Below are 15,879 nucleotides of genomic sequence, written 5' to 3'. Positions count from 1 at the left end.
TATGGAATAAAACTGTTGACTATTGTCACCAATTATAAAATGAGAGACAAAACAAAAAAAAACACAGCAAGCAACTGCAATGGTCATATAAAGAATCATTAGGCAGATTCATACACATTGCAGCACAGTTAAACATTTTATTTCATGTCTTTGTCATGTGAGTGCAGCAGCTGAGAGGGAAACACTTGTTTAAACTTGTTTTCTAATTGTAATTGTAACTAATTTGCACCATTGCCTTTTTTCAGAGGCTCTCTTGTTGCTAGGGGTAATAGATGTTTACAGCCTTAGCCTTTCAAAACCTCTGACCCCAAGGGACCTCTTCCCCGAGGCAGCCAAACAATTTCCCTCTTTCCCAATTATGATTTATACGAAAACATTCTTATTAATCAACAGTCCATACTGCAATGATACAGCCAGTCAAAGCCTCCTTGTAGTTTCACTCTGCCTTTAACACTGTTAATTGAATGTACAGTTGAAACAATGTTTTTACCCTTTAGCTTTTGCCTCCACATCACGTCATCTTTTCTTACTTAGTAGTACTGAGGTTCTGTACTGTCAGTAATACTCCTAGTCTGTGCTTGAGACAGGTAAACGTACTTGTTTACATGTGTAGAATACAGACTAGGACTGTGCAGACTAGTTTAATTACTGCCAATAATTACACCAATTAGTTTAATAGCAGGCAAACTACCCTGGCACTCTCGTGGCTGGTGTGTTTCTATGTTTGAATGTGAGTGTGAGCAGGAGCGAGGTTTTATTACAGGTCCATAGGTCTGGGAAGAGACCACTATTCTATTACATGTGAGTAGATTACAGCAGCAGACGGGGCATGATTGAATGAAATGACACTCAGTGAAGGCATACGTGTGTCAAGATTATGATGCTGCTTGGGAGTAAGTGGGATTTGCACGTGTGTTGGTGATTATGTTCTGTCAGTGATTGCCATGTGTCCATTGAAGGCTGGAAACATCTGCAGGGGGAGGGAAGGTTTCCTTCAGTGAGAGATATCCTAGTTGATAGATGTTTTGTCCTTTTGATTCTGCATTTACTTAAGAGACTGGATTTATATCAGAGTGAAATATAGCAAAGCTTGTATTATTTTCTCTTCCCCCTTCTGTTATTATGTCTAGGCCTCCAATAACCTCTCCTTCCACTGTCGCACTAGTTTTTACTTGCTACACTTACACTGAAATCATTATTATTAAGTCACCAGTTGCGTGATATCATAACCACTCTCTTACTCTTGCTCACTTTACTGAAACGCTTGCGCTTAGACTACGCTGGCTGTACGTTTACTGCATCAAGTATTGTAACTACCCCGGACACCTGTAACGAAGCACACTGAAGCCAAGCAGCCGAGATCGCTGTCCAGCTTACCACAAGCACGCCCCTGCTCACACATAAACACACGCACTCACACACATTCATACACACACGTGGCCCATCTGACGTCAGCAGAGGGGATTTCCCTTGCCATATGAGAGCGTGAGACAGACACAAGAAATGCTGTGTCATCGTGTGGCTGTATCGCCTCAGCGCGCCACATTTCAGCTGCCTTTCCCTTTTCGATTCCCTCCTCTGTTTCTGTGCCTCTGTCTGCCTCTTGCTATCTGTCCGTTTTGCCTCGATCTACTTTGTCTTCGCCAGACTGCCTGAACTTTCGCTGACTTTGTCTTGTCTTTCGGAGGTTTCTAATTCAGCAGCCCTTTCACGCTCACACATCTTTGGTGTTTCCCATATCGCAACACACTGTTTGGCTGCACTGTTTTGTTTTTCTTTAATTTCCCGTTTAACAAAAGCTGATCAATGACAGTTTTTTTTAAGAGGGAACAGAAATGCATCCAGGCAGAGGTACCCGATTGCTGATTTGGACAAAACCATTTCCTCTTGGCATTTGTGGTTATGTTCAGTTCTCTGGCAAGTATGTGCGCTGATTTTTCTTTTTAAAGGGAGCACACGCTTGAGTTGATCTTTGACACAAAGTAAACATTATGAATTCAGGCTTCCAGAGTATGATAGGTATGTAATTCTCACAGAGACTGTTAAGGAAACCTAAGGCCTTGTCAGCTTTTAAATTAAAGGCTGACGTAGTGTTTCCATGTGTCTGCCTTACAGATTACTGAACACAATCATGGCTAATAGTATGTGCTATTAGAACAATATAGCAACTTAGCTTATGGCACTTGTGCAGCTTTAATGTGCACCAGCATTACTGCGCTCATTTCTCATCTTCACCTGCTTTGGGTCAGCATGTGGGCTCTGCTGTATAATTGTGCATTTTACTTGTCAGAGGGTGGCGGGGGTTGCGTGGTTGTGCTAAGAGGTTCAGTGTGTGAATGAGTGTGCGCATGCTGTGCAGTCCAGTCCAGTTATTGCAGGCAGCCGTGACACAGATGGTGCTCAGTGATACCACATACCAGAGGCATTGTTTAGGGAAGGCGAGTTCGAGAAGATAATTGACAGGCATAGAGAGAACCCATCCCCCCCTCCAACACACGCACACCTCCTGTCCACCTTCACTCAGTCTCTGTATGCAAGTCTCTCTTTTATGTTGCTGCACACTCACAAACGCACACTCACAGATTCTTTTCTTTTTTTTTTTACTTTAACCTCCTCTTTTTACTGACTCTCTCTCTTTCCCTCTCTCCTTGTCTCTCTCACCGCCCTTATGTGCTCTCCTTCAGTTTCACCCTAGCAGCAGAGCCCAGCCTGGTCTCTGATTGGTGGACAGACTGCCTTTGTGTGCTATCTCTAGTGTGACGTCTCTCCGGCAAGCTGTGTGTGTGTGTGTGTGTGTGTGTGTGTACATTTGTTCATGAGTGTATATGTTTGAAGAGGGAGAGAAGGGGGAGGGGGTGGCTGAAGGGGCATTCACATCATGTATGCAGAAGGAGACAAAAAAAAACGAGTAGGAGGAAGGAGTGATAGCGATCACAGTGTGTGTGTATGAGCGTGTGTGCGATAGACCTATTGGCATAGTACAGAGAGAGAGGGAGGGGGTTGAGCAAGAGAGTAAGCGACAGAGAGAGAGAGAGAGAGAGAGAGAACGTGCGTACGAGGGCTCATGTACAACCAGATTAAAAACACAAGATGGCTTCCTGAATGGGCTGCTGGAACACTGACGAGAGAGAACGAGAGACCGAGAAAGGAGAGTGGAGAGACAGAGAGAGAGAGAGAGAGAAGAAAGGGATAGAGGGATAGAGGTGAAGACAAGAGGGAGTCGGAGTCTTCTGATGGGGATTCGGACAACAGACGGAGGAGTACAAACCAAGGCAGCTCAGAGACTTGGAGGGTAAATATTCATCACTCTAGACTATTTTAGGAATGATGGGTGGGTGGGTAGGGGAGTGGGGGCTGGGATAAGGTTGGCGGGACTGGGGAACAGCTACAAGACAAAACATATTATTTAAAATTGAGACAGCCGGGGCTATGTAGACAGGGGGTGGGGGGGTGGTGTGTGGGGGGGTATGCTGTGCCAGAGGAGAAGCAGAAGATGCCATTGTTTTACAATAATCACATCTGCATTGATGAACCATTTCCATCTATTCCATCTTACTGTCAGCTGACCTGTCCCCTCACACTTGCGTGCATGTTTTGTCTGTTTACCTGTTTTTATAAAACTGAGTTATACAGACTTGTCTAATACATATATTAAGTAGGCTGCGCCAGGTTGGGATACAGACATTACATAAGTCTATAATTGAAATTGAATCCTTGCTTTTGCGCTCTCAGCTTTTCAGTCCCAGCAGTAGAGGGAAGTGCCGGCTCACAGTTTGAGCACAAATCAAAGAAAAGAGATTTGCATGTACAGCTGTTTTTTGATGGTTGCTGAGGAAGACAGAAATGATAAGAAAAATGCATGTAGAACATCCATATTGTACTTGGTAGTCCTACTTTCCTTAATGACAAATCAGGCCCTTGTCGCATTATTGTATTGATTGTTATCCCCCCCCGCCCCCCATCTATCTCTGTCTCCTACTCACTCCCACTTCTCTTCTGTTCAATGGCTGTAAAGGTGGAATATTTTGAAGACAACAGTCAAGGCTGTTTGGGAAACCCTGCACTGTCAGCTGAGGTAAGAGAGAGTACTGGGCGCGCTGTTGTGTGTGTGTCATCTCTGTCATCAGTGCGTAATCTCTGTCCATTTTGCTTTGATTCTCAAATGTTGGTTCATTAGCGCAGTAAGGCTCTCATGGGTTGTAAATGTGGTGGTTAGCCAAGGCAATCAACAGTCCAGTCCAGACCTGCATTTTTACACATATATTATCTTTATTGTATATGTGTGTATTTGTGTGAATCGGGTTTGTTGATCAGAAAAGGCTATCATTGACAGGATGTCATTACACCATTTACCGCTTTCTTCAGTGAAGACATAATATGGTTAAATTAGCCCAGATATTATTGAAAGGTGGAATAAAGGTGTGTTAGACACATGACAGACGTCTGTCTTCCCATCCGAGTTGCCCTGCATGGAAGGCGACTACATTAAATCAGCTGTTTCGGCTTTATGTCCAAGTGAGCCGAGCGCCTCAGTGATCAAGTGGCGGCATCTTGAGTTTAAAGTGTCCCACGCTACCCGCTGATTGGTGCCAGAGCCAGGCATGTGTAGATACAAGAGACCAAGGAGAGTAGGAGGGTGGAGGAGGAACCCTGCGCGCTGGCTCAGGAGCCAGGGGGCCGTCCTTGTTCTCCTAGGTTCTGGAGTCAAATGAGGTAAAGAGAGTAAAAGTTAGTGGGTCACGCATGCGTACGTGTTTGATTGTCGGGCGTAGTAACCTGTGGCGTGTGGCCGCTAAGAGCTGCTGTTCTGGAGCTTGCCAAGTCGGGGCACGCTTGTGTGTTTATGTGGAAAGGAAGTTTGAGCAGTGAGGTTTCCTAGAGTTTATTAAGCGCCATAACAAACGTTTGTCAGGGTTATAACAGTATAAGTGTATAAGTATATATGTGTGGAAACGACTCGGGGACATATCTCCATAACAGTCAACAGTCAATTGCAAACGTGTTGAATGGGTTTAGTTTAGTTCTACTTACATACTGATTTATGTCTAAGCTTTATTTAATCCCCATCAAGTTTCTTTATCTATAAAGGATAAGTATACGGCCATCTGCTACACAGAGAAAAAATTAATTGACCTGTCTGTTCGTGAGAGGAGCAGTTGAGCGTGTTTAACAAGTTTGTGCTCCCTGCCTTTGTGGCTTTCATGAGTTCCTGTTTGTAGAGGTCATGGTTGCTGTGTATGTCCTTGTTGAAGTGTTTGTGTCATGAACATTTTCCTGCTTACACAAAGACAAGCACTCAATAGGTTCAAGGTACTATTTTTGACATTTTAAATAAGTACTCCGACAACAAGATGTCAGAACATAAAAACATTGCGTGACAGCAGACATGGTTAGAAAGTGACTCTACAGCACTCTGAATAATTTAGTTCAGTTTTACATCACGCTGTTTGTCTGGTAGTTTTCTTTGCTGGAGGCAAAACTGAACTAGGAGGTTACCACAACAGGTCACAAGACAGACAGACAAACTTGCACGTATGTGATTTTTTTTCCACGCCCATACACAGGATTTCCTCTTTACACACTAGATGAACTTCACACGATACAGTGGTGGGAAAGAGTCAAAAGCAGAGTAGAAACACTCGAACCACCGAGTGCGTGACAGCAGATGGAACGTTTGTTAATCACATGTTTAGCCCTGCGTGGAATCCCCAGCCTCGCTCACAAGGGGTTAACACTGACCTAGTTTCCGTGGCAACACTGAATGTCTGATGACATCATTGCTTTAATTTTAGCTCAAGTCCGGCATTCAAGGTTGGTCACATGACCAACTAGCCGGCACTACATACACGTGTGTGTATTTGTGTAGTAAGTGGTTTGGTATATAGTACAGACCCGGGAAGTGGAGGGTTTGACATCATCTCTTCCATTCACCGTTTGCTTTCAGTGTATTTACCGCAGTGTTTCCACTAAGTCAGTAAAGAAATGCAGCCCAGTTAACCATATGCCATGACACACAGCTAATGATCTAATGGATACAGACACATTTATCTCATAATCTTAAGGTCATCGTGTCTCCTAGTGTATTACTCTTTGTTTGAAGATACTGGATAATAGTGACGGGTGTTTCATAATCTTTAACAGAGCTGTAGAAGGACCGACACAAGATAACAAGACTTACAAGTAATGTGTTTGCATTTTTTTAAACTGTTTCTGGTCAGTTTTTGGCATTGAATAGTGTCTGACTTCATGTTGTTATGGGCTCATGTGATTAATCCTGATTACAATGCTGGCAAAAATATAAACAGAAAAATATAAACAAAATTCTGTGTCCTGAGAAGCATTTATTTATTGTATGTCCTTAATACTACTGTTCCTTAATCCTATTATCACTAATTATATGAATTAACTTGAAGAATCTAGCCATAGGGGTTGCAAGCCAGTGACTTCTGTGCCGGTCCCAAGCCCGGATAAATAGAGAGGGTTGCGTCAGGAAGGGCATCCGGCGTAAAAATTGCCAAAATAACCATGCGAATCATTCACAAGACTTTCATACCGGATCGGTCGAGGCCCGGGTTAACAACGACCGCCACCGATGCTGTTAACCTACAGGGTGATATATGGATGTCTTAACAGAGGACATGAGGTTGGCTAGTGTTAGGGTAGAAGATGCACATGATAGAGTTAGGTGGAGAAGGATGATTCGCTGTGGCGACCCCTGATGGGAAAAGCCGAAAGAGAAGAAGAAGATATGAATTAACTTGAAGGTGAATCATTGTCTGTAAGTTAAAAGGTGACCGCTTACCCATTAACCATCCTCTACACCGCTGCATGCAAACCCAAAAAGAGCTGGTTGCTACCAGGCCCTGGGCAACTGTTGTGTCAACAGTGAACCACATGTAGTGCAGGTGCAGGTGGTTACCACTCAGCCTTCCTTCAGTGGTTGTAAATGGACATTTTTAACAATGTAACATTAAGGACTAGAGAACAACCCACATAATTTAATTCCTAGGGACATTTGAATGTTTCTACCGTAGTCACCAACAATTGCCTCACGTGCACGATCTCATTATTATACTGTATAGAGACTTGCCATGTTTTAGTTTTAATTCATGACAATCATCAGATGTCCATTTTCACACTCTTTGTCCTGATATGGTTCTTCCTATACCAATGAACATTGCTGGATTTACACTACTCTTAGCCCTGACCGGATCGATCGCATGAATGGCACGATGAGCTGTGGTTGGTGGCTTGTTGGCATTGTTAGTGGTATCTGTGTTTGATGTCGGAGGGAGGTTGTCAGCCGCCTGGTGCCGCAGTTAATAAAAAATGAATGGAAAGACAGGGGGAGGAGCCCTCAGCTGTTGCTGGAGTTCTTTAACTCTCGCCTTTCTGGCGGCTGCTCTGCTGCTCCCACTGGGCATACAGTTTATAGAATCCCGAATCCCACTGCTTCCAGACACTGCCAGGTTTTATGCAACTCAGTGCCACAGCTGTTCGGGTTTTCATCACACTGCTGAAACACGCACATGAAAATATTGATTTCTGAACATATGAATACACTGTAGGCTGATATATCCAAAACAGTGGAAGGTTGAAGTGATTATAATGTAACACAGTGTTAACAACTAGTACCTCAGGAAAGCACAGAATACTTCTTATTCAAATACTTCACATTAGAAAAACAAACTAACATCTAGTGATCCTTTTCTAGGAACCTGCCTTTAATATAAAATGATAGAAATATAATATTAATAATCTAAAATTTTGACCTCAACACTGTTTAAGGGTTTTCTGTTTTGCCACAGTCAAGTGCTGGCCCTTTAAGCCCGGCTACGCCTGACTTGAACATATGGGAAGCTAATCTTAGCCCAAGTCCTGAGAGAGACAAGGCTGGCACACAGCCACTATGCAGGACTGAGAAAGGTTTCTCTTGCTTTCTCTCTGCTTTCCTTCTCAAACCTGAGCAATATATGATTTAACCTCTAAATATTATTTCCAAAATCTCACCACATAATCGTTCAGTGATTCTCTGGTGTTAGTAATGCCTGCATTCTGTTAATGATTACGTCATTGTCCAATCAGGTTTGTCTGGTCAGCTCTTTTTCATGACTTGGCGTGTATTATGCTGTCAGGTAGTTGTGCAGTGTTCTTTGAACCATTATATGAACAAATTGAACTCAGTTATTTCCATCCATCTGTTAGCCACTCTCTTCATTTGAAAACATATTCTGTATATTGATAACATTCACCTCCTTATTTTAATGTCCCAAACCGTAAGCACAAAGAATCATCTCTTAGAAACAGCCCCCCTTCCTCTTCCTCATCGTTATTTTTTAGTGGCTCCACCCAGGCTTAAAACAGCCTCCCACCCATCACCACCTTTCCATCTTTTTTCTCTCTTCCCTCCCAAACCACTCCTCCCTTTCTCTTTGTCAGGAGTGGTAAAGGAGGGGCTTGGAGGAAGGGGGGGAGGGCTTCCCCAGCTGGGTTATTCGTGCTGACTTGCACGTGCCGAATGTCAGGAGGTATGACTCAGACTTGATACCCTACACTTGTTACTACAATCCACACCCAAACACACTACAATCTATCCTTCCTAGGAGCAGGTCAGAGGTGTGGGGGGGTGAGGGGTAGTTGTGGACGGGTGGACAGATGACAACTAAACAAAGACAAAAAGAGAAAAACAGCCAAACAGAAGAAAGTAATAGCAAGGGTATGCCTTAAATAACAAAAACAAGATGTTAAGAGTGCTTTAATCACCATATACAGAGAGATGGAATGATTGTGATATGGTAAATATGTGGCACGGTCAGTCATTCTGTGACAGGGTTGTTCATAAAATGACAAAACCAGTCTAAAAACAGACCATTGTTTACAATAATAGGTGATTGTAGTGAGATATTGGTTTGATTTATTTAGCCAGACTAAAACACTCTGTGTTGCGCCTACTCTGTTAAATCTAATGTCCTCAGTGCAGCCCTCCAGCCTCTTGTCCCTCCCACCATTAAACCCAGTGACCCTCAGTTAATGGTCCACTACTGTATGCATACTAGCATGTGAGTATGTATTGGTGCAGAGGAAAAGTCTTGTTTTTTGCAGGAGGCTCTGGAGTGTGTGTGTGTGTGTATATGATAACAAATGATGTGCTAGGTGAGAGGTGTGTGTATTGGGGGAGGGGGTGGGGGGCTGGTGTGACAGAAAGAAACAGAAAGATAAAGACACAGAGTGAAAAGAGAGGGAGAGGGGAACGGAGAGAGGGGGTTAGTAGATGGAAGCAGTGGTAGAGGGAGGTGATGTCAGCTGACAGGAAAAGATGGGAGGAGGGGAGAAGCCCCTCATGCATGTCATGACCGTGATGCTCATGCGAGTAGTTTTTTAATGGCTGCCAGAGAACTCATTTTCACCCTTACAGACACAAATCTTCTCACTGGTTAAAGATGATGAAGATGCAGAAACGCGAGGTCAAATAAGTCCTTAGTAATGCAATTTGTCCATTGAGCCTTTGAAACAATTTGTTCTTTTTGGGTTTTGTGTGTCTCACATACACAGACCTCCCACTACTGATGTGTGAGAGTTTTATGTCAGGACTTTGTTGAGAAGAAAAGCCAAAGATGACTCAGGCTTAGTCATATGCAAGTCAACCCAACACACACTGCTGAGGATGGACTTTTGTTGTCAGTCATCACTCCTACAACCAAGACCTTTCCTCTGAGCTGCTGAGAAACAGTAAGCGAGAGACAGAGAAGTGAGAGAGATGGAGAGAGAGAAAGAGAAAGATGAGGGCGTGAAACAACTCATTTGGATGATAATTTGACTACATTGTGAGATGAAGTGGTTGATGTAAGATTTGAATTGGAGTCTCTGTTATACTTTCCTTTCTCACTCTCCCCATGCCGGGCTACAGCAGATTTACAGTAAGTGTCATGGTTTCCATTTTGTTTTCACTAAAAGGTTAAGGTGCTTACATTGTTGTTGTAATTTCCATTGTCTTAAAGTCCCAGTGTCATGCGAAGTGAACACAGCTGAGTTACAAGTTAACCAGACTGTATGGCTTCCAGTTATAATGTAACCCGTCACTGTGTTGTGTTAAGAAGCTTAGAAGTAGTTCAGAAGGGGATTTCAGAACAAATCTGAATGGCAAGATTGTGTGCTGTGCTTCTGTGTACAACTTTAATAACACAGAAACATCTCATTACCAAGAACATAGTATCAGTAGTAGTGTCACTGTAATTAAGTTTGGCCTACCTACATACATTGTGTCATATATATTGTGTTTACAATATTTTGTATGCATAGCAAACAGCTGATTTAGTTTTTGTGGGGATTTCTTCTTCCATGTTGATGTTTTGGTCAAATAATAGCTCATGGTTTTACTCAGCTGTGTACGTGACCAAGTCAGAGATCATGTTTTCTTGATGTGAGTGAGCAAGTTAATGTATCTTGTTGAGTGACAGTACTGTTATCTAGGTCACAAGTTCAGCTCGTGTTTCTGTTCTGTTTTTTTTTTTTTTTGTTGGGTTAGATAATATATAACAGTGTTTTATATATATATATATGTTATTCATTTATAGCACTGATTATATTAGATTAATTTGTAATGGCTGTCAATCTGCAGAGGTCTCTTTTAGCCTAACAATTATGTTACTGTTAAACAACAAAGAACTGCCACTACTGAAAGGTATGAATTTTCTGATAACAGCACAGCAGTGAAAGATAGTACAAATGTTTAGTGTTTAGGTGGTAGGTTTTTAATATGATGGGCATGGAGAGCATGTAATTCAGGGGTTAATACGAGTCTTGAGCTAGAAATGCTGTGTCACGGCAGCTGGGGGAGCGAGCGAGCGCAAGTGAGTTGGGTGAGTGAAAGAGCATGTTTTCAAGTGTCAGTTGGTGTGTGGTGTTGGTGATAGCAGATAGTGGGCTTGTGTCAGGTGACACATGTGCCCACCCAGTGGCGGAGGCGAGCATCCTGGTGGGAGACACTGATGATGACGATGCAGCTATGTCATCGCCACATGTGTTTCCTACCTCTCTTGCTCACTGCTCTCGCTCTCACTCATTGGCACTCTCTGGTCATGTGACCTAATGCTCTACTTCTCTCCTTCCCTTAGACAGCTTAGGCTGCGCTGTGTTTCTCTTTAGGATTGGCGCTCATCTGTGTGTGTATATACGAATATGTGTGGCAACAGAGAGACTGGCAGTGTAAAATGTACAGGGCCAGAGAGCGGGTGCATCAGAAAGTGTTGGAACGGTAACTCAACAATCTGTGCTAAAAGGAGAAAAGGCTCAGGAAACAAAACAGAGAAGCATATCGAAAGAGGGAGGCAGAGGCTGACTGAGAAAGCCAGAGAGGATGAGAGATCAAGAGGGACCTAGAAAAACAGGGGAAGCCAAAGAAAGTTAATTCAGCCATAGCGCAGTGTATCCAGCACAATCTGTAGTAATACAAGAGAAAAACACTACGCAGGAGCTGACAGCGAACTGCATGGGGGAGATGGCCATGTCCCCCCCCCCACCCCCTCCTCCTGGTTAAATCTGCTTCAAAACTCCAGCACTGGTGGAGAGAAGAGAGGAGACACCACAAGGCCGGTCAGCCAAAAAGTGGGCAAGAGGAAACCAGCGATCATGACATCGTTGATGATGAAAATGGCAGTGACGCCAATGCAGAACAATGGTGAGGAGAGAAAACAAGACGACGCTATTGTAGGCTGGTGGACAGGAGAGAGCAGAAGCACTGGGACTTCGGCAAACTGTGATGAGTTGATTTCATTTGGCAACAGCCTGCCGATCCTCTTTCTATTTGTTTCCTCTTGCTCGTATTCATCATTTTCCCTCCCAATACAGAATCAATCACATGAATAACTCCTGTTTTCTCCACAGATGTCCCTCTGATTGTCTTCCCTCTCCTCAGCGTCTTCCATTCCCTTCTCTTCATCCTTCATGTCGAAATGTCATCTGTTCCTTCCCCATTGTAGCTGTCTTGCTCTTACACTTCTGCCATAATCATAATCACCATCTATGTCCTTCCTCCTTGTAAGACTGTGAGTTAATATTATGGAGGTTTGAGGAATGATCGTTCGTTAAACTCAGATTCATCTCAGAACCCTTAACACCTCGTCTGCATCCTTTGGATCTTGGAGTAAGGGCCAGTGTGACTGCCAGCAAACCAGCTCCCTCTCATCTACCATTCTTGCTCTTTCTTGTTTATGCAACCTTGCTAGAGGATCTATTATCAGCCTCGGCTGTAAGATTGAAGCTTTTTGATTCAAACGGGGAATGGACAACCGATGTGAATGTAGATGAGGAAGAAAATGGAAATCGAAGAACCATTATCAGCGGATTTTCCTTCAGCCCAGAGCTGAGCCGAATCTAAATGCTCAAACATTAAAAAAAAAATCCCCGTAAGGAAAAGCAGAAGGCATTAACAAACAACAAAACGATGCTTTTCATTTGCTCCTCGTTTTTCCTGTTGATGACATTGTGAGTTGAGATTGTGTATATTTGCTGGGTGCCGCTGATTCGCCTCTGTACTCAAAAGCAGAGAAACTTTGTCATAGCCAAAAATTGCCAATAATGGACATTTGTAGATAAACAAAACACACAACATAGCCTTATATGTATTATGATCTCATACAACAGAGCAAGTAGTGTTGCAGGGCGTGGATAGAGACAGAGAGGTTTTCTCATTGGTAAGAGCCCTGCTGCATTGTGCTGTTTCCTAGGCTGCTGCTGCTAGTTGCTATCCCTCACAGCTCTCTCTGTTTCAGCTCACTGCACACTCCTCCATTCCATCGTACGTGCCCGCTGTGGCTCAGATAATGGCCTCTTGCTCTGCAAATACTGAAGAGAGAGAGGAGAGGAGATGGAGGGAGAGGCTGCGTGAGAGGGAGGGGAATGGAGGGAGGGAGGTAGAGTGAGGGGAAGGTGGGGGCTGAAGAGAAGCTGACTGCATGTGTAGCCAAGAGAAAGAAAGAGGATATTGAAAAAGGGAAGGGAGGAGCAGACAGAGATAATGAGAAAGGAAAAAGGAGAGAACAGAAAGCGTCGGCCATAAGAAGAGGAAAGAGAATGAGAAACGTGTGTGCTGTGCTGGGGGGAGGTGTGTTTTGTGTTTGTGGCTGGCTGTGTGTGCATGTGTGAATGTATGCATGTGTATTTCTGTGCTCGCTCTGTCTGTGCGCTGCACAGGCTGGAAGAAATAAAAAGGAATACAACCCAACAAGGCCAGGCTGCTTGTGGGCTGCTCTACCGGCAAGCAAGTCTCATGCTCCTCTCTGTGTCCTCGTCAGCTTTCTGCTCTCCGACTGGCAGCTCTGTCTGGACGTCTAGGACCATGTAAGTATGTGTCGCTGGTCCTTGAGGCTTTCAGCCGGCTTCATATTGTCAGGGTCTGTGCCTAATGTTCCTGCTCGGCACAGCAGCAAACGAAGGGGTGGGGGAAGAAGGAGGAGGACAAGAGGGAGGTTGAGGGGGGTGTTGTGTATCTAGGATTTAGGTTCAGCTGTCTACTCACAAGCTGGACTTAACCCCCTCACCACCACTAGTGTCTTTACACATTTTACAGTCCTCTATCTAGTTGTTCTTTTATTTTACTCCATTTTTTGCAGCTCCAGTGTTAAGCAGCACTTGTTCAGTGGAGACTGTTACCCTGTTTAAAGGGCTGCCAGACTGAAATGACAGGTCCACCAGGTTTTGCGAGATCTGATCCGGTTAGGTGTGTTGATGTTTTTGGGATGCACTTATTAGTGTGTGTCAAACTTGTATAGTGTGTGAGTGTATGACATGGTTTGAGAAAAGACAGAGATGGTCTCCTAGAAAGATAGTTGACTCTGTCATAGTGTAAATATTTGTTAAAGCACGTGGTCTATACAGACTGAGGCACCCAGAGAGAAGGTGTAAAGCACTGCAGATGTCAGCACTGCATTTATATGCTACACCTGCATATACTGAGGAAAAAGAGCTGGTAAAGGTTCATTTAAAGCTCATATTTTATGAGGTGTTTTGTTTTGTATTCGCTATTTGCGCTGGCACACCAGTGAAGCCCTTTTGTTCGAAACATTTGACTTCAGGTTCTTTAAACCCATGTGACTTTTGTCTTTGGTAGTGTTTTGTGTATGTAACTCAGAAAAAGAGGAAAAGAGATTGTGAGTGTGACTGACAGTGCGTGATTGTGGGATAGGAGGTTGTGCAGTGTTGCAGTCACTGTTTCAACACTGCAGTTCTCATAACTGCCGCACGCAGCTACTACCCCCCTCCTTCCTCTTTCCCGTCTGATGCCACTGATAGTGCAGACATGGGGCCTCTCACGTATTGCATGCCGGCTGTTCACTGCCACCCCCAGTCCCCGTCCAACCCTACACCACCTCTCACCAATACCGCCACCACCCCCAGGGACCCCCACCAGACACCCAGTACAGAAGGTAGATTCAAAAGACCTGAGCATACTGTCTGTCCAGCAATTATCCACTTCAAAGGCTCATTTGAATATTATTCAAATGATGGGGAAGCTGGACGTCAAGCTTCCTTCTACTGTCATACACTGACGGATCTACAAACAGAAGCCATCTTCTTTTTTTCTGGGTGGAGATGATAGAATACTGGAGGGTTTACAAATATCTGAATCAAGAACTGGTTCCCATTTATGTTGGGATGTGAGACCATTAGCTTGGTTGAGGTTAATTTATGTGTAAGAAATAATTTAGATATCCATCAAGGATAGGAAAGGATTGTGCTTGAAACCTGTATTTTGATGCATAGACATTGTCCTATACAGTTAAGGCTACCATGCAGCGTGAAGCATAAAACAGGCACTTGTTTATAGTATCTTCTCTGTTTACAGTAAACACACAAGTAGAAGCCACAAAAAGTGTATTAATGGTGTGTTTGATTATTTCAATGAAACTGAAAAAATATATTAATTTAGTGACTCTATTGTTTTCTTTGCACAAGAGTCATTACACATGTTGAAATACAATGTTCAGCCACAACATGAACTCTGTCAATGATTTCCAAGCGTGCCCTTGGATTATCTTTGTTTACTGTTCCTCTCTAGACTCATTTAATTATACCCTATGAAGACCCAACCTGGACTGAATACTGTTTGTGAGTAGTATTCAAGTGAATTGCAGACAATATTTGGCTTTAACATATCAAGGTAATTCAGCTTAGAACTAATTAAGGCAAATATAACATTACATTTGTACTGTCCATGCTTCAATCAGACTAAAGTAAGCATTATATTGATATATGTAAGTGTAATTTGATCTGAGGGTCAGGTGGTTTATTTCAGTTTAACTACTAATGTGGTGTTCTAGTTTTGGCTTAGAGAGGAAGTGAGATAAATGCATGTGGCTGTACTGATCAGCTCCTGATTAGTATTACCAAATTTCTAAGAAGGTCATCTACCCTTCTGAAATGGTTGATAATAACTAAATAAGTAAGTATTTGAAATGCAAAAACACAAACAAAGGAGCCCCTTATTTATTTATGACTCTTAGCCATCATGTTTATGACTTTTAACATAGTGGATACATTTAATACAATGTTAAAATTGTTGATGAAAATTGTTGTTTTTTAGATTGAAAGAGGCCTCTATACAGTACAAGACACAGAACTCATTCCTCGGATAACTTTTGTTTCATCAAACAAAACAAAGAAATGTTTTGTTAAATTGAATAAAGTTCAACATTTAATAAAGTATGGTGAATTAAAATTAGTAGAAGGGGCAGCTTGACAAAGATTCTGCTATGATCCTAACACCTCATCTAATTGAACAGCTAACACGGGGAATGACACATTACTGTTGCTGGTGCCCTGTGCCTAGTAGGGCTTAAATCGTATATATTTTTTATACGATATAAGTTTGCAAGTTAATGT

The 15,879-nt window shown here is 43.0% G+C and overlaps 1 protein-coding gene across 5 annotated transcripts in view; it reads left to right on the top strand.

The window, feature by feature from the left end:
- Positions 1 to 15,879, top strand: part of tet3 (tet methylcytosine dioxygenase 3) — a 33,917-nt gene that overhangs the window by 2,431 nt on the left and 15,607 nt on the right. The window contains exons 1-2 of one of the 5 annotated variants that reach the window (XM_026343619.1): positions 2,835 to 3,292; positions 4,016 to 4,075. The exons of 1 other annotated variant lie outside the window; for it this stretch is intronic. The gene's annotated coding sequence lies outside the window, so the exon portion shown is untranslated. Of the gene's footprint in view, positions 1 to 2,834; positions 3,293 to 4,015; positions 4,076 to 12,927; positions 13,343 to 15,879 lie in introns of those variants that run through there. 3 more of the 5 variants (XM_026343621.1, XM_026343618.2, XM_026343620.1) reach the window with 3 other exon arrangements.

The sequence above is a fragment of the Anabas testudineus genome, chromosome 9 (genome assembly GCF_900324465.2).
Source record: "Anabas testudineus chromosome 9, fAnaTes1.2, whole genome shotgun sequence".
NCBI lineage: Eukaryota > Metazoa > Chordata > Actinopteri > Anabantiformes > Anabantidae > Anabas > Anabas testudineus.
The sequence above is the reverse complement of the archived record's forward strand: the minus strand, read 5'-3'. Positions and strand labels throughout refer to the sequence as shown.